This window comes from Carcharhinus amblyrhynchos, chromosome 3 (assembly GCF_965287045.1).
Source record: "Carcharhinus amblyrhynchos chromosome 3, sCarAmb.v2.hapA, whole genome shotgun sequence".
In the NCBI taxonomy this organism is placed as follows: Eukaryota; Metazoa; Chordata; class Chondrichthyes; order Carcharhiniformes; family Carcharhinidae; genus Carcharhinus; species Carcharhinus amblyrhynchos.
This window is the reverse complement of record NC_137326.1, coordinates 119,800,085-119,824,967: the sequence shown is the minus strand read 5'-3', so window position 1 is coordinate 119,824,967 and position 24,883 is coordinate 119,800,085. Positions and strand designations below refer to the sequence as shown.

The 24,883-nt window shown below is 42.2% G+C and overlaps 1 protein-coding gene across 8 annotated transcripts in view; it reads left to right on the top strand.

The window, feature by feature from the left end:
* Window positions 1-24,883, top strand: part of mecom (MDS1 and EVI1 complex locus) — a 738,436-nt gene that overhangs the window by 3,554 nt on the left and 709,999 nt on the right. The window lies entirely within an intron of this gene.

The following is a 24,883-nucleotide window of genomic DNA, read 5'->3' as shown; positions in this document are numbered from 1 at the left end:
TTGGGTGTCCTACAGTTGGGTTCGACTGCGGGCAGCTAAAGACGGGAGCCGCCCGTGCAAATTTTTATTTTCATGGTCGGTCATTTTCAAAATGCAACTCTGGAGGTGATAGTGAACACAGGGCCGCTTCCGATTGCTTTGCACACAAACTCACATCTCCAGTTAGTTTTAGCAGCCGAATCTTTCGGTGCAGCGTCTCCGTTTCAAACAAGGCTGACTGGCGATGAAGTTTTGGGAATTTTTTTTTGTTGCTTAGATACCTCAGCAGATTCTCAAAGATTTTCAAACTTCCCTCTACTCATCAGATTCATTTTGAGAACTGGTCCCTCGAGGAAGATGTGCTTTTTATTCGCGCGGAATAGCCCCTTTGCAGCTTGTTCTCTCGGTTTGATGTCTCTCTCTTCCACTTTTCTCACTCTGAGAACTGTTTCCCTATGTTTGTACCTCAATTCTTCCTTCTCTTTCCGGTCTCTAAGAACGGTTTCCCTATGTATTGTCTTCAATAACCTGTTTCTCCCTTTCTCTTACTCTGAGAACTGTTTTCCTATGTGTGTCCTTTAATTACCTTTCTACCTCTCCCTCCTTTCTTATTCTAAGGACTATTTGTCTCTGAATAATCTGTTTCTCTTCCCCCTCTCTCTCACTCTGAGAACTGTTTCCCTATATTTGCCCCTGAATTATGCATTTTTCTCTCTCTCTTTTCTTAATCTAAGGGCTATTTCCCTATATTTATCTCTGAATTATATGTTTCTCTCCCTCGGTCTCTTTTCTCACTCTGAAAACGGTTTCTCTGTGTGTCCCTCAATTATCTTTCTCTCTCTTCTCACTCCAAGGACTGTTTCCGTGTGTGTATCTCAGTAATCTGTTTCTCCCCCACTCTCTCTTTTCTTACTCTCAGAACTATTTACCCATGTTTGTCCCTCAGTGATCTTTCTCTCTCTCTCTCTTCTCACTCTAAGGATTGTTTCCCTATGTGTGTATCTCAGTAATCTGTTTCTCCCCCTCTCTCTCTTTTCTCACTCTCAGAACTGTTTCCCCATGTTTGCCCCTCAATTATCTGTGTGTGTCTCCCTGGCTGTTGAGTGTTAGGTCACTTTCAGTCATTGAGCTGCAGGCGATAAGTTGATATCAAATTGAACTTTGCACCTTACCGCCCCCCCCCTCCTCCCACAAACACACACATACAACGCTGTTACTTTCCCGTTTACACAGTATGAAGTCTCACAACACCAGGTTAAAGTCCAACAAGTTTATTTGATAGTAAACCCACAAGCTTTCGGGGTTTGCCCCTTCGTCAGGTGAGTGGAGAGTTCTGGAATAGTTTTACCCCCAGTCCAATGCCGGCATCTCCACATCATGACTTACCCGTTTAATCGACAGCTCTCTAGCTGTTTACTATAACATCCGAAGAAGGGGCGGGGGTAGAGGCATCCCTTGCATTGTCACCCAGAGCCGCGAAATCAAATTAAAAATAAACTGAAAACACAAGTGGATATTGTTGAAAGCCTTCCTCCACAATTTGAAATGAAAACACACCTTTCACTAGTTTGCTTAGAGGATTAGGAGTGATGGGGGTGGGGTGGGGTGGGGAGGTGACTGATTAAGGAAGCAGCAAGTATAACAGCGAGAATGTCTAAAATGATTTAACCCTGTAATATAGCGAATGGAGGGAAGCTAAACTTTGGGGACTTTTTAAAAAAAGAATAAAAGTTGATTCTGGGCTGCTTCAATCGGATTTGTTGACCCTTTGTGATCCGCCTGGATTCTTGGAAAGAGGAGCTGTTGGGGACAGCTCTGTTCCCTTCCTTCTCACGAAAGGGCAGCGGTGGGATCACAGCCAGATTTTAAAAGAAATCAAATAAACATCCAGAACAAGCAGTGGAAAAGGATGTCAAAATCAGAGGTCGAATTCAGAAGGTCCAGGTACTAATATAACTCGGGAAGCTCACCGCGTTTAAAGGACAGGTAAGTTTGAAGTGTTTGGGACGTGTCTCAGACCTTGCCTGCCGAGGGTGTTTATTGATTTCTATGAAATCTCGGCGAAAGGGAAGGTTTCCAATCCCTTGTCCACTGCCTTCCCCCTTGAGATGTGTCCTTGGCGCGGAGCCAACCCTGTACAATGTCAACACTGGATAGTCCAATCCCCCAGACTACTTTTAACTACTTTCTAAATAAATAAACTCATTGTGTGTCTGTGTTTAAAATTATTTCACCTCTTTTATAAGCTTCAGCATCTCATTATGGTGACCTCAAAGGCGGGGGGGACCCTGGCAGTCATACATCACGGCAGCAGCATATTGTACAGCTGTATACCTTCAGGCAAGTGGGGGGTGCTGGGGAACAATATGGGCCCTTATATGAGGGCAGCCTTGCGATATGATAACCAATCATAATTTGCTGGCTGGAAACTCAAACAGGCGAGTTCAGCGTAAATCATCACAGCGAGGGGGTGCCGCCATGTGGCCTTTAGGAGGCCCACAGACACTTTGCTCCCACATGGTTCCAGAGGCGCTCTCAATGCTTGCTGCCACCTCTCTCTGTATGGTTCCAATTTTAGCCTCTGTGCTGCCCCAAGTCAGCCGTACACGGGCAATAATCGACCGTCACTAGGATAATTTATCCGCCACCAAAGGTAACATGAGGAACATGGTTAAAGCATCAACTATGAACAAGACTTGCAGTCAGCGAGAAGTTTGTAAAGGCATACAGCCACTGCAATCTCCATCATTACACACCGCTCTTCTGGGGAACAGGGTTTTGTGGCTCACTCCCCTCCTATAATATTTTCCCTGTATTTTTTCTTCCCTCCTGTCCGATGGGAGTCCGGGACCTCAAACTTTCTGCACCTCCCCTGACCTGTCACGGCAATCGAGTCACTTTGGTAAACACGGTTTACCAAAGATAAAACTGGAACAACATAGGTTACTCCAATTATTATTATTCCCCAGACTCTGGATCGAACCGCTTCACTCCGGCATGGCAGCGATTAAAGTCAATGTAACCCAAGGGGTAATTAGTTTTTCTTGTAATACCGTCCTCGCAGTTCAAAAAGGGACAGGGCGAAAATAACACTGAACGCTTAAAAGTGGGCTGTGGAAAAAAAACATATTCTCCCACGGTCCCCGTCAAACACTGGCAACATTGAACAAAACGGATCAATTCCTGACAGTGTGTCCATTATGTAACATGTTTATTTCCAATCTGCATCTGTAATTGTAGTTTACAAAAAGCAAGAACGTTTTAGAGGGGTATAGAATTATTATTTTTTCTTTCTGTTTATACCGAGGGCTCAGGGAAGAAAAAAATGTTCGTTAAAATACAAGAAAGGTGTAAGAGATTGCACTCAGCATTTTAAGATTTGGACAAGGTCTAATATGTATGTTCCCCACCGCAAGCACCCCTCTAACTTTAATTTTAATTGTTTTACACAATAGAAACTCGAGTAATATAACATTTTAGCTTTTTATATACTTTTGTTGCAACGTTAGGATTGTGCACAAACCTCTTTTAAGAAGATCCCTTGTCCACACCTATTTTTGCAAACGACTTCGTTTAGTACTAGTGTGTTCAGCCGTTGACCGCAGGGTAGTCGCTAATGCAGTCAACAATATTATACATAACCAATGATAGGAACTTTAGTCGTGCTGCAAGCACTACTATACACCCAACTAATAACAACAACGGCCTCCCATTTTAGACGGAGGTTAGGAGAAACCTTTTCTCGGACTGGTGAGACTGTGGAACTCTCTTCCTCAGAGGGTGGTGGAGGCAGGACCATGGAATATTTTTGAGACCCAGGTTCTTGGCTAACAAGAGACTCGAAGAGAACTGGTGAGAGGCAGGAAAGTGGCGTTCAGGCTGTGCTGTGATTGAATGGGGACGGCACAATGGCACAGCGGTTAGCACTGCTGCCTCACAGCACCAGTGGACCCAGGTTCGATTCCCGGCTTGAGTCTGCACATCCTCCCCGTATCTGCGTGGGTTTCATCTAGGTTTCGTCCCACAGTCCAAAGATGTGCAGATTAGGGGAATTGGCCATGCTAAATTCTCCCTCAACACACTGGAACAGGCGCCCAAATGTGGCGACTAGGGGATTTTCACAGTAAGTTCATTTCAGTGTGAATGTAAGCCTACTCGTGACTAATAAGTAAACTTTAACTTTAAAACAAGCTCGAGGGGCTGCTTAGCCTACAACTAATTGGGATATTCATGTTAGCTTGAGAAAGAAATCATTCGGTTAGCTCAAAAATTACACGCTTGAGCCTGGAATTTCTGAACCAAATTAACCCCTAAGTGATAGACTCAGTTATCCAAATATCTCGAGGAGAATAATCAAGAGTTGGCTTGTTGGACTCTGGATTGCATGGTTATTTAAGTCAATGGAAAGAATCTGTTTCATCGTGGTAAGGCGACACTGAAAGTTCAGTTAGTTCGGTAGACAGTGTGGACATGCTGGAAACTGAAAGGTAGGCTTGTCACTAGGATCAAATTCTTTTCAATAGACTCCATGTAACCACACAACCCAATATCCAGCAGGAGATTGTCCCTAGCTGGACAAGCAATGAGAAACGTGTAGCTTCCTTGTATTGGTAAGCTGTGTAACATTAGCAGGCTAAACAGCATTAGTACCACGATACATATGCTGGAATCTCTAACCTTTGGCTGTGCCAACTTGCACCAAAGTTGTAATGTGAGGTAAGTTGAGTATATCTCTGTGGGGAGAAAACCCACATGCTGTAGTTGCAAACATGTATATATGTGGATTCCTTAGTACTTTGGCTCAGAGTCAGACATGAGGCTGGGGTTTCTATGAGCGCCAGTCACTCAACTGGCCAAGATAAAATGAAGCAATCTGTCTTGCGATAAACATGTAGCTTTTCAATATGCATATTAGGTACACAATATGCATGTTACACAAAATCAATATCTAAAGATTCAGCCTTGTAGGCAGTCACTCGCGTTTGGGGAACAAGACTGAGGTGCAGTTATGTGCAATATGACTTAAAATCACTGATCTATTGCTGTACACCAGCATTGTCTAATTTTTGAAGCATATCTACTCTTGGAATGTACTCACTAAGACGTGAATTTCACTATAAACTGGTGGGTTTGTCACAACAAGATTTTAGCACAAAATGTTTTCTAATATATACAGCTCGTTCTGCCATTGAAAATATTGTTTAGCATGAGTCTATAGTGATCCAGATACTTGCATTTACAATGTAGTGTCTACAAATGGCAATAGAGACAACCAGCACTATTTATGCATCAGACAGATATTAAGTGATAGAAAGCTGAGGAACATACAAGCGGGTGAAACATTTCCACTTTCTCAGACTGATGATATGGAAATGTAACAGGTCAAGGAAACTGGAACATCTATAACAGTTCTGTATGCACCTGTAGGTGGATTCATATCAAATTGTGCTAGAGCAATAATCTGGCAGATTTTCTTAAACAGGCCGAAAATGGTCACATTAAAAAAAGGAGTGATATCTTCATTTAAATGAAGAAGGGATTGGGATGGGTGCTTACCCCTTCATATGGAAAGGGCAGAAAGGAAGTTATGCGAGGCAGGCCACCTAAAAGCTGCAAGGCTTTTCAACTCTTTCAATATTTCATAGAATCATAGAATTCTATTGCAATTGTTTTGTATGAGTGTATGTTACAAACTTGATATAACCCAAGTGTCACCCTGTTTAAAGAAAACAATTATTACAATATGAACACCCTCTCTCTCTCAGTTGTTATCAGAACAAACTACATGATTAACAGTTTTCAAGCAGTCATGACCTGATCTCTGCCCAGACTGAAATGCTACAGTTTCCTCCAAGCCACAACTCAGTTTTGAATTATTGGAAATACAGAAGACCTTTTTTTATTGTGGAGGTTTGGAGGACAGAGATAGGAGTGTTTGCATGTTGGAGAATAATCTCTGCCTTCTTTAGAATTGCTATGTTCAAGGCAGGTTCTTAGATGCAGTCCTATAAGTTTACTGTCACAGACAGAACATATTTGCTGTATGAAAAGAGGTGTGCCCTTACTGAGAGTGTGTATTCCAATTGAATGATTTGTCAGAAAACTTTCATGAGTTTAATAAAGAAGGTTGCTTCTTCTCACACTGAGCCTGAATTAATACCTCAGTCTCTCTCACATACACACACAGATTTGATACAGATAATAAACAGGGTGGCAGAGTGGTTAGCACTGCTGCCTTACAGCTCCAGGGACCTGGGTTCGATTCCTGACTTGGGTCACTGTCTGTGTGGAATTTGCATGTTCTCCCCGTTTCTGCGTGGGTTTCCTCCAGTTGCTCTGGTTTCCTCCCACAGTCCAAAGATGTGCGGGTTAGATTGATTGGATAAATTAACCCTTAGTGTCCCGTGATGTGATATATTAGAGGCTTTAGCAGGGTAAGTAAGCAGGGATAGGGCCAGGGTGGGATTGTTGTCATTGCAAACTCGATGGGCCGAATGACCTCCTTCTGCACTGTAGGGTCTCTACAGTAACAATAGTGCACTTCTAAGCATTCTAATTAATTCGGTTTCCAATTTCCAGTCTCCCACATGGTTCCTTGAATGGATTTGATGATTTAAAATTGAAATGAGAGTCTTGTAATGCAAAGGGTCCATAGCAGGTTGCAAGGTTACCTGCAATTGAATATCCAGGGGGTTGGTTCTCAGGTGAACTCAGAAACTGGAAATGGTTAAGTGCTTTAGTTGTTGGGTGACTTGCAGCTAGTTTCACAGTCTTGTTCTCAGACTGCCTGATAAGATGGCACTGCCTTTCTCTGTAGCTATTGTCTTATCAGTGTCTTTCTGCAGTTTGCCCAGGTCTCTTCTGGGTCTTGGGATGATACAGGATCTCAGAGTCAGAAGCCAGTTTTGGTCACATGTCAATGGTCACTATCCAGGCAAAATGGCTTAAGGTAAAAGGCCATTGATGTACAATATGAGATGGATGGTGGTCTTTTATGCTTAACTGGTAGATAATGGGTCTTGTCAACTTTCCTATGTTAAGCTACAAAGCTGGGAGAAATAGACCTGATTTTTTTGTGCAGATGGGGTGGCATGGTAGCACAGTGTTAAGCACTGCTGCTTCACAGCTCCAGGGACCTGGGTTCGATTCCCAACTTGGGTCACTGTCTGTGTGAATATTGCACATTCTCCTCGTGTCTGCATGGGTTTCCTCCAGGTGCTCTGGTCTCCTCCCACAGTCCAAGATATGTGGGTTAGGTTGATTGGCCATGCTAAAAATTGCCCCTTAGTGTCTTGAGATGCATAGAGGGATTAGCGGGTAAAATATGTAGGGATATGGGGGTAGGGCCTGGGTCGGTATAGACTTGATGAGCCAAATGGCCTCTTTCTGCATTGTAGGGTTTCTATGATTCTATGATGGAGAGATTCTTTATCATTGCAACGATGACTCCTGAAGCCCAAATCTGGGATTCCCATCCCCAAACCCAGCTCCCACTATTTCATGGGGGACAAAAGCTGCATATGAGAAGTTGGGGAGTCAGAATGGGGGTGAGCCGTGGTTTGAAATCCCTGGTTCTGGAAGCTGCTGCACACATTAAGTATCTTCAGTCAGATCTAATTTTTGTTAGTCAGATATCCAAAACACAACTTGTGTATTTAGACCTAGCAGCAAAAGATCTAAAGTTACCAGAGTTCTTTGCAGAGATTAGGTACACTTTTCAAATATATTCCCCAGGAAACCTACCAAAGAGGTTGGGCATCCCTTTGGGAGCAGTGAGATACCCTTTGAGATTGTTAAAAGTAGATATGAATTTGCGTAAGATGCACAAACTCATTAAACCATCAAGGTTGTTGGAATGGTCAAAATGAAATTGTCAAAGGGAATCATAGAGTCCTAGAGTCATAGCGGTTTACAGCATGGAAACAGGCCCTTCGGCCCAACTTGTCCATGCCACCTTCTTTTTTAAAACCCCTAAGTTAATCCCAATTGCCCCCATTTGGCCCATGTCTCTTTATACCCATCTTACCCATGTAACTACCTAAATGCTCTTTAAATGACAAAATTGTAACTGCCTCTGGCAGCTTGTTCCAGACACTTGCTACCCTCTGTATGAAAAAATTGCCCCTCTGGACACTTTTGCATCTCTCCCCTCTCACTTTAAACCTATGCCCTCTAGTTTTAGATGTCCCTACCTTTGGGAAAAGATATTGACTCTCTAGCTGATCTGTGCTCCTCATTATTTTATAGACCTCTATGAGATCACCCCTCAGCCTCCTATGCTCAGAGAAAAAAGGCCCAGTCTATCCAGCCTCTCTTTATAACTCAATCCATCAAGTCCCACTAGCACCCTAGTACATCTTTTCTGTGCTCTTTGTAACTCTCTCCAATGCCCTACCATCGTTCAATCTACAAAAATGCATCACCTTACATTTGTTTAAATCCATCTGCTGTTTGTTAGCCCACTGGGTTGTCAAGGTATTTACTATTTGCAAAATCTCTCTACAATGCTAAACATGATTGTTGGCTATTTCACTCTGTTTATTGAAATAAGCCTGGTTATCATTGTAGGATTAGTGTTGCATGACTTCACAACCCATCATTATCATTGTGGTGTGCCTGAAAGTTCATAGTAAGATTAACAATTCCAAGTGTTTATAAGGTCTTTGAATACAATTTCTTGAAGTGCCATGGATTGTCATGGGAAAGGGGTGTGAGTGGTGAGGACTGGAGTGATTTTGTTTATATACTTGTACTTTTTTCTCCACTGTGTGAGAGGACTGAAGTGGACGTTTTCCATAGCCTGCCTCTGCACCTGGCAATCCCTGTGGCTGCCTCTGACTTCCTTACTGAACTGCATTTTTGGAACAAAAATCCAACCATCTGGGGCACCTTCTTCCCAAGGTTGGGTTTTGGGGAGCCAGGAATTGTCCTGACCCAGAATGAAAGCTCAGGCCACCTAGTTTAGAAGCCTATTGACTTTGTGTTTTGAATAAGCTTTGAACAATGGCAGGTGTGAATTCCACAGAAAACATTCATCTTGGTATGTCCATTCTCTGGGAGCCCCACAGTTATTCAATTCTGAACTTTCTGGAAGCTGTGTTGAATAAGCACAAATCACCTGACTTTTTAGCAGCCATCGTTATTGTACATCACTGTCCATTTTAAATAAATAAAAGGCTGTTCTAGAAGCACCAGATGAGCTCAGTCCGTGTGTAATGTTATGAAGATGATATGTCATTACTGGACATGACAAGACAGTGAAGCAGTTTTATATGTATAGTTAGTATTGAGGGATGCTGTGAAATGCAAATCTGGTTGTGAGCATCACTTTGGTCTATCAACTTGTTGGTGTGTAAATATATTTATTTCCACTTGTGTAACCATATGAATGAGATACCTGTACACCTAGACAAGGCCAAAATGTAGTTCTTCTGACCTTGAACAAAAAGCAGAAAGTTAAGCATTTTTAAAATTATTTACCAAACCTAGGTTTGTATAAGATAGCCACATGCAAAGTAGAAGTTGCAAATTAGTTAACGTATTGCCACAGAACTAAAGAAAAGTATGGTTTTCTGTTGAATTAAAATTGATTAAAACATGCACCAATGTTGCATATGCAGAATATGCTAGAGATGCAGCACCTAACCTTTGGTTTAGACAGATAATCATTAGATACGTGAATTCAGTACATTTCAGAAGCTTACATTAGACAGCAAAGTAAAATTCCGGTTTCATCTCCACTCCTCTGTCAGATCATCTAGTAGGTCAACAAACAGAGAACATTAAAGTTCCCCTTTAATGGAATGCAAAGTTTTGAAATGAGGAAGTCCCAAGAAAGAGGTTCCATTAGCAGTAATGACAAGGTAGCAACCAATCACAACACACCTGCAAAAATGATCCTTTAATGCTATTTTAAACAGCTAATGAGGTTATTAACCATTATAAATGTCAAAGTTCATCCAGATGTGGAGTGTATAGTTATAGGAGAAAGTGACTAAACATCAGCAGTGATAATCCTGATTTACGCACAAGGCCCTCCTTTTATGTTCAGGCTCAGGGCAAATGTCTGGATTTTCTGGCACAAGCACTTCCAGTCTAACCTTGGCAGGAATCTGCCTGGATGGCTACAAACTCCTCTGAGACATTGGGGCAACACGTCCATGATGGCTTTGTGGGGAAAGGGCCTGCAGTCCACAATGCCACTGATACAAAGCAGTAGCTGTTCTGTCTCCCAGCCTGTTGGTAGCACCTAGCTTTGAGTTGGCCTGAGATACACTTTGCCAACACCTGTGGGCAGGCAAAATTGACTTTCAAAGTTAAGAGTGCAATCTGCATTAAAATATTAGAACTAGCCTCTGATTAAATAAAAAGAAATACTTCCAAAGCATCTCTGGTTAGATAAATTAATGCATGGTATCTTTTCTGACCTGGCATGCTTCTGTTGGCATTTCTAATGGGGAAGTACGCCAAATGTCTCCTTGAACTGTCAAAGTCCAATATTTATGGCCTTTCCCCCTAATCCCACAAATTTTTATGGATGAGATCAATGACAGAAGATGCTGTTGGACACTTCCCAGTATTTATATGTTCTCCATGGACTTTCTTGGCTGCTAATTATTGGCACAGGCTGTCGGATAGAAAATTATATCAGAACAAACTCATTTCATATTGTATCATTTTTAATGTCGGGTTTTATAATTTATGTTTCCGTTAAATAAAAATACCAGAAAGTGCCCTCATGTGATTTTACATAATTAATGATGGTAACTTGTGGAAACTTAAACATCATGACAAGTGAAAGGAAATATTTTAAAATATTCTCCAAAATTAATCCTTTGAATTGATTTTGTGCCCTTGAGGTTAACTTGTCTGTTGTAAACCTTCACCACTCATGTCTACAATGCCATAAGGTGGAGCTCAGACATTAATGTTTCGACTTTATCCAATTTGCCAAGAATTTTGCGCAGCAAAGATTTATTTGTAAAATAAATTTGTTTGGATAGGAACGGGGAAAAGAGTGGAACCTCTGAACATATATCGGATGATTCTGCAATATGACACCCTCAGAGGAGATAAGTCCTTACAAAGTGCAACACTTGTACGAAGCACTTCTTGGGAAATTCTTAGTTGCTTGGTCACATTCACACTGAAAGCATGCTGGTTTCTACCCAACTCTTAATAGTGGGAACTGATACTCAAATTTCATGCAGAGCTTATTTGGCTAAAGTTTAAAGTTTATTTATTTATTAGTGTCTCGAGTAGGCTTACCGTAACGTTGCAATGAAGTTACTGTGAAAATCCCCTAGTCACCACATTTCGGCGCCTGTTCGGGTACACTGAAGGAGAATTTAGCATGTCCAATGCACCTAATCAGCAAATCTTTCAGATCGGAGGAAACCCATGCAGACATGGGGAGGACATGCAGACTCCGCACAGACAGTCCCCCAAGCCAGTAATCAAAGCTGGGTCCCTGGTACTGTGAGGCAGCAGTACTAACCACTGTGCCACCATGCCACCCACTCACCATGTCCCCCACCACAACATAAATGCTAACATCAAAGGAATGTCATCATCAGGGTTGAGAGTATCACTCCTGGAGTCTTCTGCTTTTATGTTGGGCAGGGATAAATTGACCAGGGAGTTATTTGACCAATCATTTTTTCTGAACACATGGTGGGTGCACAAAGATTGAGAGCATTTTGGCAAAGTACATTGCAGGTGTCAGTAAGAGAACCCTTTGTGTAAAGTTACACCTATTTCAAACTGGGAATAAGTACATGTATGCTCCTCCTCCTACTGGTACCATGTCCAAAGAGGACAATAGCAACCACGGACTTCCAAGGATAGATACATTTTTGAACAGTAAAGGAATTAAGGGTTCTGGTGAGTGGGCGGGTAAATGGAGCTGAGTCCACGAAAAGGTCAGCCATGATCTTACTGAATGGTGGAGTGGGCTCGAGGGGCTGAATGGCCTACTCCTTGGCAATGTACTGCAGCAGCTTGCTGTTGTCTTCTGCAGTATGGCTAACCAGGAAACTCTCCCACCCTCACTAGTTACATTGAAAGGATTTACTGGCTGATAGTCAACACATTTGACCGCATTAAGAACAAACCTTTCATTGCCATCATCCTGATGAGGGATTTGAACGCAACAGTTCTAACCCAAAGGTAGGAACACTACCACTGCCACAAGACCTCCCTTAAACATAGCCTGGGGAGGGAGGGAAGTTGGCGGGGTGGGGAGAAGAACACAGGAACAGAAAATGCTGGAAATGCCCAACAAGTCCAGTAGCATCTGTGAAGACAAACAAAATGGGTTAACATTACAGCTGTCACAGCATTTTGCTTTTGGATAAATACAGGTAACTTTTATTCTCAGATCATTTGCATTTCTGGAGTTATGTTAATAAGTGGAATTGAGTTTTATCAGATATAGCTCAAGAGCGACTCAAATTCACATGCATTGGTTTCGTACCAAAACCTCATTCCAAGTCACTTCTGTTCAAATTTCTTCAGGAAAACAGATCACACGACTTTTTTGTAGTGCTGAAAATGTAGTTGATTCTGGGTCAAAAGTCAACATTTTCTGGAGGAGAGGGAAATGTCTTCATACATCCCCAGATAATAACATGCTACTCTTTGTGCCCGTACAGCCTTTTATATTTATTTCTTTTCCCTTTTTATCAGCCTGACGCATGTGCAGCATTATCTATTTCTGACCAAAGAAAGGACCTATGATTTGTGTTTTTCTTAGGCACACAAATACCAAGCTTGACTTAGAATAAAATACTCACTTTTAGATTTGGCTAGAGTAAGGAGTAATTTTATGGTATCTTTGTTAATGAAATCAACAACAATAATTACCTCCGCTTCTAAATTTGGATGGACAGAATATCTTCACCTTGTTCATCTGTTTGTAACCAATATATCTCAAACATGAATGGACTGATTTCAGTGGAACTCATTACACAGGATATGACACAAGGAAGGATTGATTAGCTTTTGCAGGTGCAGATCTGGATCCCAATGCTGGAATGTTTTAAATGTGTATCCGTTAACATTGGGAGATAGGGCAAATTGATTTACTTTTTAAAATGTTGCAAAAAAAAGCAGCACATTGGCACAGTGGTTAGCACTGCTACCTCACAGTGTTAGGGACTGGTGTTTGATTCCAGTCTTGGGTTTTGGGTGGCACAGTAGCACAGTGGCTAGCACTGCTACCTCACAGTGCCAGGGACCTGGGTTGAATTCTGTCCTCGAGTCACTGTCTGTGTAGAGTCTGCATGTTCTGCCTGTGGGTTTCCTCCAGACACGCCAGTTTTCTTCCACACTTCAAAGATGTGTGGGCTAGTTTGATTGGCCTTGGTAAATTGCCCTTACTGTCAGGGGGGATATGCAGGGTAAATATGTGGCATTCCAGGATAGGGCCTGGGGGGGGATTGTTAACAGTGCAGGCTCGATGGGCTGAGTGGCCCCCTTCTGCACTGGAGGGATTTTATGATCATCTCACCTGTTGTAGTGCAATTTGCCACACCTGTCAAAAGGTGAGCAGAATTTTCAGAGCAGGTTATTGGATATAGATTGGCTTGTAGCCTCCTCAATGAAGTGAAAACTCAGATTTTACTTTCCAGCTTCGTAGTTGCAGAGCATCAACTGGGCAGGGAAAAGCTGCATAATTGTGATAATGTTGTTAACACAGCGTGACAGAGGGTTGCACAGTACAGAGCACCCTCCTTACTTATTTGTATAATGCCTCCCATGAGTGGATTGTTGAGTGATGAAAATGATTAGCAAAGAGATCCAAAGACATACCAATAAAGGGAGTATGTGAGGAGATGTTGAAGAAAATCAAATAATTGCATTTCCATAGCACCTTTCATGACCTGAGAATGCCCCAAAATGTTCTTCTGCAATTAAATGCTAAATTGCAATGTATAAAAATGCAGAAGTCAGTTTCTGTGTGAAGAGGACTCACGAACAATATTGAGAAAGATGACCAGAAAATCTGCATTTGAATGATGTTGGATAATTACCTCCACCACTGAAGTTGGATGGAGCGAATGGTTCCATCGTTGTTCATCTGTTTGTCTGTAATCAATATATCTCAAAAATGAATGGACTGATTTCAGTGGAAGATGTTACACAGATAGGTCAACTGTGGGGATAAGTATTAGCTAGGACATTGGGAGTACTCCCCTGCTTTTCTTCGAAGACAAACTCTTACATCCAGCAGAGTTGGTTAAACATTTCTTCCAAAAAAGATCACCTCCGTTAGTATTGAAGTGTCAGTATGGATTATGTACTAACATCTCTGGAATGAGGTTTGAACTCATGACCTTTCTGATTCAGAGACAAGAGTGCTGCACCTTGGTTCTTCAAACATTACCATTTTCTTAGCAGAGAGAAGCTATGGGTTGGAGGTATTTAGGGAGGGAGTTCCATAGGAAAGAAACTACGCAATTTCTCAGTACACATTTTGGAAACCAACCATTTGTTTGAAACCAGTCACTTATGCTGAGTTAAACCCCTGCCCTGAGAAGCAAGTATTGAATTCTTGCTAACTTCTCAATAATGATCATCCATTGTTGGAGGGTTAGTGGAGTCAGTGTAACAATGCATATTACTCCTATTGCTTTCCACACATCGTGAGACATTTTATTTTTGTCTGCTTTTGGTGACAATAGAAGTTTCACTCTCATCACATCTTTCTCGCATGCAGCCTGGATAATGAAGCACTGTTCTTTAGCCACTCGCTCTTGCATCTTCCTGCCATATTGAAACATTGAGAAGCAACCATTGTGGATAATCTTGAGTTTGTTTAAGGGATCACACACTGACTGTTTGTCCGTTGTGGATCATTATTGTCAGGTTTAAAAGGATAATGGGTCAGGACTCTTGAAAGGTGGGGCCAGCACCAGCCAGTCTAAACAGTGTTTGAAAAAAGTTGTGTAAACAGAGAGATACCTAGACAACCATACCGTTGTATGAGGTGGGATTAATAGCTAAATAAATCTGTGGTAGAAGTCCAAATCACTTCAAAAGCTTCAAACACTGACAAGAAAGGCTTGCATGTGGATAGCTGGATTGAAGCCTTTTTCTAATAGGATGAAATTACTCTTGCCTACACAGAGGATTGATTTATTAGCCTATTCCCCACTGATATTTAAAAATATTTATAATGTCTGCTTAAAATAGAATGCTAATTACATTGTAGATGAGAATAAATGTGCTAATCTAAATGGAAAAATTTAAATTTGATGGTATTTACCACAGTTTTTTCATTACTTTGCGTTTACTTTCGAATCCCTTTCACTTTCTAATCTTCCCAAATACTCACTTGCACTCCAGCATTTAGTCAAATGCAACTACAATTTTAGGTTGACCAGTTAAACTACTTAGTATAAGTATAAATAATGGTTGAGTATCTCTGTAAACTTGAATTTAACCCAATAAAGATAGCTGGGCAGATGATGTGTTGTAGCTGTAGCATATGCAATCCGGTGGACACTGCAGATGTGCACTGCAGTGGACTGCTGCAGTGAGAGTCCACAGCTTGAGGAACTTTGACTCTGAGTTGATCAGCTGCAGTCCAAGTTTCAGACACTGTGTTGCATCAGGGAGAGGAAATATTACCCGGACACCTTTTCCAGGTAGCAGTCAGACCCTTTACATACTTCAGATTTGGTCTACAATGGTGTGACAACAAGTGAGGCAGGTATGGGAATCCAGGAAGTAGCAGTAGAGGAGACTCCATTCTGGCAATTATCCAACAAGTTCAAGGTTGTTGCAACTTGTGTGCATGAGAGCAGGGACTGCAGAGAGAATGAACAAGCTGACTATGCCACTCTAGGTAGGTTGGGATGGCATGGTGGCACAGTGGTTAGCATTGCTGCCAGGGACCTGGGTTTGACTCCTGCTGGGTCACTGTCTGTGCGGAGTCTGCACGTTCTTCCCGTGCCTGTGTGGGTTTCCTCTTGGCGCTCCAGTTTCCTCGCATAGTCCAAAAGAAGTGCTGGTTAGATGCATTGACTAACTTGGCTAAATTCTCCCTCAGTGTACCCAAACAGGTGTCAGAGTGTGACAGTTAGGGGATTTTCACAGTAACTTCATTGCAGTGTTAACGTAAGCCTACTTGTGACACTAATAAGTAAATTTAAACTTAATGCAGTTGTTCAAATGGGATGAGTAAAAAGGAATTGTATGAGAACCTGGCAAAATGTTCATTCTGGTGAGAAATCTGGGGTAGAAGTCCCCAGGTCCACTGGTCAGCTTTCTCTCCAGATCTCAACCTTTTAACTGCAGTAAAAGAGTGGGCACGGCTTACACCATCACTTTGACAGGGTGAGGTCTCTTTGAGCTAGGAACTGGCTCTGATTTTATTGGAAGATCCGATCTTAAATGGCTCCCGATCACATCAACACTTATAACTCTTTGCCCCTCCACCACCGAAGTATCTGTGGTCTCTCCCAGTCACCTCATCACCACCACCCCCATCACTCCCAGTGTTGCCTCCCCCCCCTCCAACTCATCATCCCCGGCATCCCCATCCCACTTGGTATTGCAGACAATTCCTAGAGGACTTTAGGCCTGTTAATGTTGTGGCATTATTGAAAAAGGGTGTGTGGGACAGCCCAGAAAACTGTAGGTTGGTCAGCTTTATTTGGGTGGTGAGCAAATTGTTGGAATCAATTCTGAGAGACAGAATAAACTGTCACTTAAAAAGGCATGGATTGATCAGTGGTAGTCAGCATGATTTTGTTAGGGCAAGATCTAATTTAATTGAACAAGGAGGATTGATCAGGGTATTGTAGTGGATGTTGTCTATATGAATTTCATTAAGACATCTGACAAGGTTCCTTATGGCAGACTGGTCACAAAGTGAGAGATCCCAGGGGTGACAAGGAAAGTAGTGAGTTAGATCCAAAATTAACTCAGCAGCAGGAATCAAAGCGTAATGTCTGATGGATTTTGCTTTTGCAAATAGAAAGCCGTTTCTGGTGGAATTTCTCAGGGCTCAGTGTTGAGATCCTTGCTGTCTGTTGTATATATTAATGATTTAGGCTTAAATGTGGATGGCATGTTTGAGAAATTTGTAGGTGGCATTAAACTGGCAGTTCAGTCATTAGTGTAGAAGGTAGTTGTTGTCTCTTGAATGATGCCAGCAGTTTGGATAAGTGGGCAGAAAAGTGGCAAATGGAATTCACTCTGGAAAAGCAAAGTAATGCACGTGGTAAGGGCAAACAAAACAAAGGAACGTGCAGAGTCTGCACATTCTTCCCGTGTCTGTGTGGGTTTCCTCTTGGTGCTCCAGTTTCCTCACATAGTCCGAAAGAAGTGCTGGTTAGATGCATTGACTATGAACAGAATAAACAGAAAGATATTGAGAAGAGTTGAGGAAGTGAGAGTGCATGTTTACAGGTCAGGACAGGTGGTTATGGTGGTAAAGAAAGCATATGGAGTATTTCCCTTTATTGGGTGAAGTACAAAAGCAGTGATAATGCTGGAATTGTATTAACTGCTGGTTGAGCCACTGTTGGAATTTTGTGTACAGTTCTGGTCACCACATTACCAGAAGGACATAGTTGCTCTACAGAGAGTGCAGAGGAGATGGACAAGAATGTTACCAGAGGATGAAAATGGCAGCTTTGAGGAAAGATTGGATAGGCTCAGGCTATTTCCCTCAGAACAGAGGAGACAAAAGTGTACAAAATCATGAGGGGCCCAGATTGGGTAGACAGGAAATACCTGTTTCCCATGGCTGAGGGATCAATTACATAGACTTAAGGTGAATGGCAGAAGGATTAGAGGGGCCATGAGGGAAAACCTCTGCTGGTGGTGGGTGTCTGCTTTGAATTGGCAGTTAAGGCTGAAACGCCTGGGTTTGCATCTAAAGTGCTGGAACCTGTAAGACAGATGCTGAGAAGTGGAATTGAAATGAGTTTTTTTTTCTCTATTTTGTAGCTGGCACTGACACGATGGGCTGAATGGCCCTTTACTGCACCACTGCTCTTCCATGGTCCAATGAAATCACTGAATTTGGTTGCCTGTGCTTCTTGGGATTTCTGAGTCATTTCCAAGCCCCAGTTCAGAGTGGGATAAAGCAGCAGATGCCTTTTAAATATGGTGCCTGGACATAGAATCATAGAATCCTACAATGCAGAAGGAGGCCATTCAGCCCATCGAGTTAGTACCGACCATAATCCCACCCATGTCCTTTCTCATAACCATGACGTGGAGGTGGCAGTGTTGGACTGGGGTAAGCACAGTAAGAAGTCTCACAGCACCAGGTTAAAGTCCAACAGGTTTATTTGGTAGCACAAGCTTTCAGAGCACTTCCCCTTCATCAGGTGAGTGGGAGTTGTGTTCACAAACAGGGCACATGTAGACACAAACTCAATTTACAAGATCATGGTTGGAATGCGAGTCTTTACAGGTAATCAAACCGTAAAGGTACAGACAATGTGGGTGGAGAGAGGGTTAAGCACAGGTTAAAGAGATGTGTATTGTCTCCAGCCAAGGCAGTTAGTGAGATTTTGCAAGCCCAGGCAAGTCGTGGGGGTTACAGATAGTATGACATGAACCCAAGATCCCAGTTGAGGTCGTCCTCATGTGTGCAGAACTTGGCTATCAGTTTCTGCTCAGCAATTCTGTGTTGTAGTGTGTTGTGATGGCCGCCTTGGAGAATGCTTACCCAAAGATCAGAGGCTGAATGCCCGTCACTGCTGAAGTGTTCGCCAACAGGAAGAGAACACTCCTATTTTCAGAATCTGTGATTTGGTTTTTCAGTCTAAAACAAACCTTTTCTAATTCTAATAGTACAAGCTCACAGAGAAGACTGAAAATAATAGTCCAGTTGTATCACGAGAAAGACGAGGTGTTATAAATGTATGGGGTTGAAAACAGTTCATCTAGTCCTTTTACTAGGTGCAAAATAACTAAGCAGGAGATGTGAATAGTAAATGAAACTAAAACTTGGTCAAATTTGCAGCTGAAACCAAGTGAGGGTTGGGAAGGGGTAGTTGAACTAACAAGGCAGGCTTGGCCTAAAGATGCACAAATGGACAGATTGCAGGCAAATGAAATTCAATATGGGCAAAATGCGTTCTGAAGAAAAGAAAATGGTGATTAAAAGTACTTTGCAAAGAGTTGAATAGCTAACAATGTAGTTCAGAGATCTAAGAGCCTTAATAACATGTCCATTCACTGCAAAACACCAATCAACAAAGCAAACAAAATGTTCAACTGTAAAGCAAGCTCAGTTACCGGTTGGAAGACGTTGTGCTAAATCTTTTTAGTGCTTTGTTCAAACATTCAAGTGTTGGAATATTTCAGAGGACCAAAGAAAACTGGGTTATTGTGGAGGGACTGGAAAAATTTGGGATAAGAAATTCACCTGGTTCCGTTTTCCAGTCTGGAAGCAGTGCTGTTCAGACAGCATTCTCTCTAATCCGGAGATTTGAGATTGGCCTGAAGTTAAACACTGGGCCTTATTTCAATGACTCAGCCAAGCCTCTGCTGACTCTTGTGTCTACACGGATAGCGTGGCTATTGTAGTAGATGCATTGTGGGTGGCTTTCCTTGACAGCTTCAGCTGCAAACAGGCAGCAGTCCTTCAGAGTGCTGTGGAGGCTGGACAAGTATCTCCTGGCTCCACATCAATCTTAAGGTAAAACCTATCAACTTGGTGCTGAGCCCTCGGAGGGCTGCATCTGAGCAAATCTGAGCAAAGCCAGTTCAAAACCTGCTCCACTCAATGTGGCCCAAATAGTTGTAGGGAATGGAAACTCATTAGCTATTAGCAAGGGACCTAATGATTTGTTTTATGTAGCCATCCTGGAAGCCTAATTGTCACAGGCAAATATGGAAGTGGGTGTTTTCCAGGGCTCCTGGGGTGCAGGGTGTAATCTTGCATAATTGGTCACTTTTGCCCCCTTTTCCATTTGGATTTTGAGGTAGGGAAATGGCAGCAAAACACTAACAGTCACATAAGAAGCTAGACATTGTAATGGAGTAATTTAATTCACTTTGTGGATGGGTGAGTTAAGACCACCTTTCCTCTTCCATAGCCATATCGGACAATCATCCAATGATTGGGACAGGTGGGGAAACATCTGGGTGGCACGGTAGCACAGTGGTTAACACTGCTGCTTCACAGCTCCAAGGTCCTGGGTTCGATTCCTGGCTTGGGTCCCTGTCTGTGTGGAGTTTGCACAGTAAAAAGTCTGACAATACCAGGTTTAAGTCCAACTGAGTTATTTGATAGTACACTCACTAGCTTTTGGGTTAGTCCCTTCGTCAAGTGACTGTACTATCAAAGAAATCGGTTGGACTTAAACCTGGTGTTGTCAGACTTTTTACTGTGTTTACCCCAGTCCAACGCTGGCACAGCCACATCATGTGTGGAGTTTGCACATCCTCCTCGTGTCTGTGTGGGTTTACTCTGGGTGCTCCGGTTTCCTCCCACAGTCCAAAGATGTGCTGGTTAGGTTGATTGGCCGTGCTAAAATTTCCCCTTAGTGTCCTAAGATGCTTAGGCTAAAGAGATTAGTGAGTAAAATATATGGGGGTAGAGCCTGAGTGGGATTGTGGTCAGTGCAGACTCAATGGGCTGAAGGGCCTCTTTCTGCACTGTAGGATTCTATGATTTGAAGACTGCACCAACAGCAAGGCAAACTGTGGATCAAAGGCAGAATAATACTTTGCAATGTCTCCTATGACACAAATAGGGGCTCATGCTAATAGAAGCCATGTTATCTTTAAGGATCTGTTATCTTTTGAATGATGAAAAGCAGTGCAAGTGAAATTAATCTTCACCGGTAGCCCAATCTGGGCTGATGGTGGTCCAACAGCCCCGGTTTAGACTGTTGGCAGTGGAATAGAAATGGAATGAGGGCCTATTTTGAACTGACATTGCCAATGACCAAAATCACCCCGAATGAATTTTTACCAGCTGAAGGAAAGAATGTGTGTTCTGCATATGTTCAGTGCCCTGCAGACTGGCTTGTTGACTCAGCGTTTGCCTTCCATAATAAGACATTAAAAAGTGGATTAAGTGGTACAATGTGGGAAGTACTTTATTGCATGTGTAATACCAAAACTATGCTGCACAGTATGTATACCCACACCTGTTGCATAAACATGCTTAATCGTTGCGCTGTCTGGCCAAGGAGTTATACACTGAGAGGAAGAATTTTGTAACTCAGGCGTGGACTAGATTTCCCATTCCTCACTTTGCCCCGTGTGGAAGTTCTATGCAGCTTGGCCGTCCACATGTGCTGTGCAAGCTCTTGCAGCTGAGACGACGCAAGTAGTAAAACTTCTGTTCATTTTTTTTTTCTCTTTTGAGAACAGTGATTCAACGGCTTCTAGATTTTTCTGTTTACAATCAGACCTCAGAGCGACTGGATCGAGTTTAAAAACCATCCGAGCTTTAAAATCTGAGATTGATTTGACACGGTGTTTAAACTGGTGGCACTGACACACTTCAGAAAGAGTTGTTGAATGCCACTGGTAATAAATGTTAGAAACTGAGGTTGGTAGCTGCTCTGAAAATTTTCCAAGAATGTTTAAATTCAAGTCTGTTATTAAAAATGGCACACCAATGAAACCAGATGGGCAACAGTGGAGTAGCCAAATATTTTTATTGGAACCCACCTGACGATGACAAGCTCTCCTCTTCAAATCTTTTGATTATATTTTTCTAATACCCTGCAGCACCCTGTAGCTTCATGGGTTTGGGCAAAATTTCATGTTTTTCCAATTTTAAAAATAGACTCTTTTTTCCAGATTAACATCTGTCGGCCTTTTTCCCCTCCAATCACGGTTAGCTGCTCCTCCCACACTGCAATTCTTCTACACTTCTAATGCCGCAAAATCTGAATTTTCATTTCCCTCAAAACACTTTCAGAACATTGTGGCACTTCCAGCAGGATTGATGACAGTCACACAAATCTGCTCTTCATTGGAACCTCAGAATCAGAAGCAAAGTGCAGAGCGCATCTCATTTATGGTGAAAAGCCACGATGAAGACCCGTTTGATGGTCTGTGAAAATCTATGGGACCTTTTCTTCCCAAGGTTTTAAAGTTTATTTACTTATTGGTATCACAAGTAGGCTTACGTTAACACTGCAATGAAGCTACAGTGAGAATCCCCTAGTCGCCACACTTCGCTGCCTGTTTGGGTACAATGAGGGAGAATTTAGCACTGCCAATGCACCTAACCTGACGTCTTTCAGACTGTGGGAGGGAAGTAGAGCACCTGGACGAAACACACGCAGACATGTGGAGACTCTGCACAGACAGCAATCCAAGTCGCCATTTGACAATAAATAAACTTCAATGTCTGGCAATGTCTGACAATAAATAAACTTCAATGTCTGGGTCCCTGGCTCTGTGAGGCAGCAGGAACAACCACTGTGCTATCATGCTGCCCAAACTTCCAAACTCCGAAGGAGCTCCTCAATTGCCCCCTCCATGTCATCCAACCAAAAACAGATCTAAGAAAAGAAGGCTTCCCTTTTCGAGGGACACAAATCCCAAAAAATTAAAACTTAAATAGTCCATGGAGTGTCTCTGCACCATCATTCTTCGTAAGACACACTCAATGCCTACTAACACTAGCCATTGACTCAGTTCTATTTATTCTACAAGTCCTGCCCCAAGCAGGACTTGTCGAATAAACAGAACTAAAATTATGGTATCATCAGCCCTTACCAATTCTCATCTGCAACCTCACTTATTCTAACCGCCCACTATTTGTGGCTTGGCTAGATTTGGGAGCAAGGCTTTGCAAGGTGCCTGGCCTGGTTATATTATTAGAATAGTGTCAAGAAAGACAGCTGGAAACAATAGACCAATAACTTTAACATCAATTGGAAGGCAAGCCTTTGATAGGTCGGTGGGTGAACAGTGGAAAATACACTTTGAAGAACAGTCAGAAAAGGGAGTCCATATTTAAATCATTTGCTATTTTTGTTGAAGAAATTATTGACATGGTAAATGGATGGATAATGAGCTGACATTACATAGTTGGCATTTTCATAAAACTTCTGGCAACTTTCACAATGATATTTAAAAGTCATTAAAAAAACGTCCAGGGAAAGTGTTTTACTATTTCGACAATCAATCTTAAAATAGAAAACGTGGGGTAAGGCTGCCATCAATAAAACTCTTCAGGTTGAAAATACTTTATCAGCACAAACCCATGTACAGCGCATTTAAAGAACAAAGAGAACAAAGAACAGTACAGCACAGGAACAGGCCCTTCGGCGCCCCCCGAAACCTGCGCCGTTCACGCACCCAACTAGACCATTCATTTGTATCCCTCTATTCCCAGTCTGTTCATGTGGCTATCTAGATAAGTCTTAAACGATCCCAGCATGTCTGCCTCAACCACCTTGCTTGGCAGTGCATTCCAGGCCCCTACCACCCTCTGTGTAAAATACATCCCCCTGACATTGAAGTTTATTTATTGTCACAAGTAGGCTTACATTAACGCTGCAATGAAGTTACTGTGAAAATCCCCCAGCCACCATACTCTGGAGCTTATTCGGGTACACGAGGGAGAACTTTGTATGGCCAATGCACCTAACCAGTACGTCTTTCAGATTATGGGAGGAAACCGGAGCACCCGGAAGAAATCCATGCAGATACAGGGAGGATGTGCAGACTCTGCACAGACAGTAACCAAGCCGGGAATCGAATCAGGGTCCTTGGCACTGTGAGGCAACTGTGCTAACCACTGTCATGATGTGGAGATGCCGGCGTTGGACTGGGGTAAACACAGTAAGAAGTCTGACAACACCAGAACTCTCCATTCACCTGACGGAGAGGTTAACCTCGAAAGGTTGTAAGTTTACTATCAAATAAATCGGTTGGACTTAAACCTGGTGTTGTCAGACTAACCACTGTGCCAGTTTTGGTCACGTGAATTTAAAAATAAATAATTTGGGTATTGTTAATAAAATTACAAGTGAGCAGATAAAACAAAAATAGGAAAGTGGAGCAAATACCAAGGAACAATGCAGCCAGATGCAAGGGGATTTCTTAAAAAGAAAGTTAATTTGATAGTAACGGGTGCAGTTCAATACAGATAAGTAAAAATATGAGAGAAAAGAAGTGGATGACAAGTTATCTGTTGAATAAATCCCATCCTACAGCATGCTGATAAGAGGTATTGTGAATAAATTCATTAAATTACCAATTGTTGGGCTGTATTTAAAAACAAACATAGTTCTGGGTTGCTTCACAGAAGCTGAGTACAGATTAATTGACTTGTGATGCTGGTTTCACTAAAAACCCATTAAGAGGAGACACTAGAAAGGCTTGCTGTACTTAAAGTCACTACATTAGCAGGACTGGACAGGATGTTTCCAAGGATGGTGAGGATATTGTGGAGATACTGCCCATAATCTTCCAATTCTCTTTAGATACAATGGTGGTGTCAGAGGATGAGAGAATTGAAAATGTTACATCCTTGCTCCAAAAAAGGATGTAAAGATTAAATACAACAATGATACACCAATCAATTTAAAACATGTGGTGAGAAATGTTTTAGAAATATTAATCCGAGACAAAATAAGCAGTTGCCTGGACACATGTGAATGAATTAAGGAAAGCCAACATGGTAAAAGACAAACAGTGTTTAACCATCCTGACTGGGTTTTCAATGAAGTAACAGAAGGTTGATGAGGATAATGTGGTTGATGTGTAGTTGGACTTACTAAAAGAATCTAATAAAGTGCCACATAATAGGCAAAGCTAAAGCCCATAATACAAAAGAGACAGTAACAACATGGATATAAAGGTGACTTATTGACAGGAAGCACAAAATAGTTGTGAATGTTGTTTTTCAGACAGGAGGAGGTACACGGTGGCGACCTACAGAGGATTATTGCTTTACTCA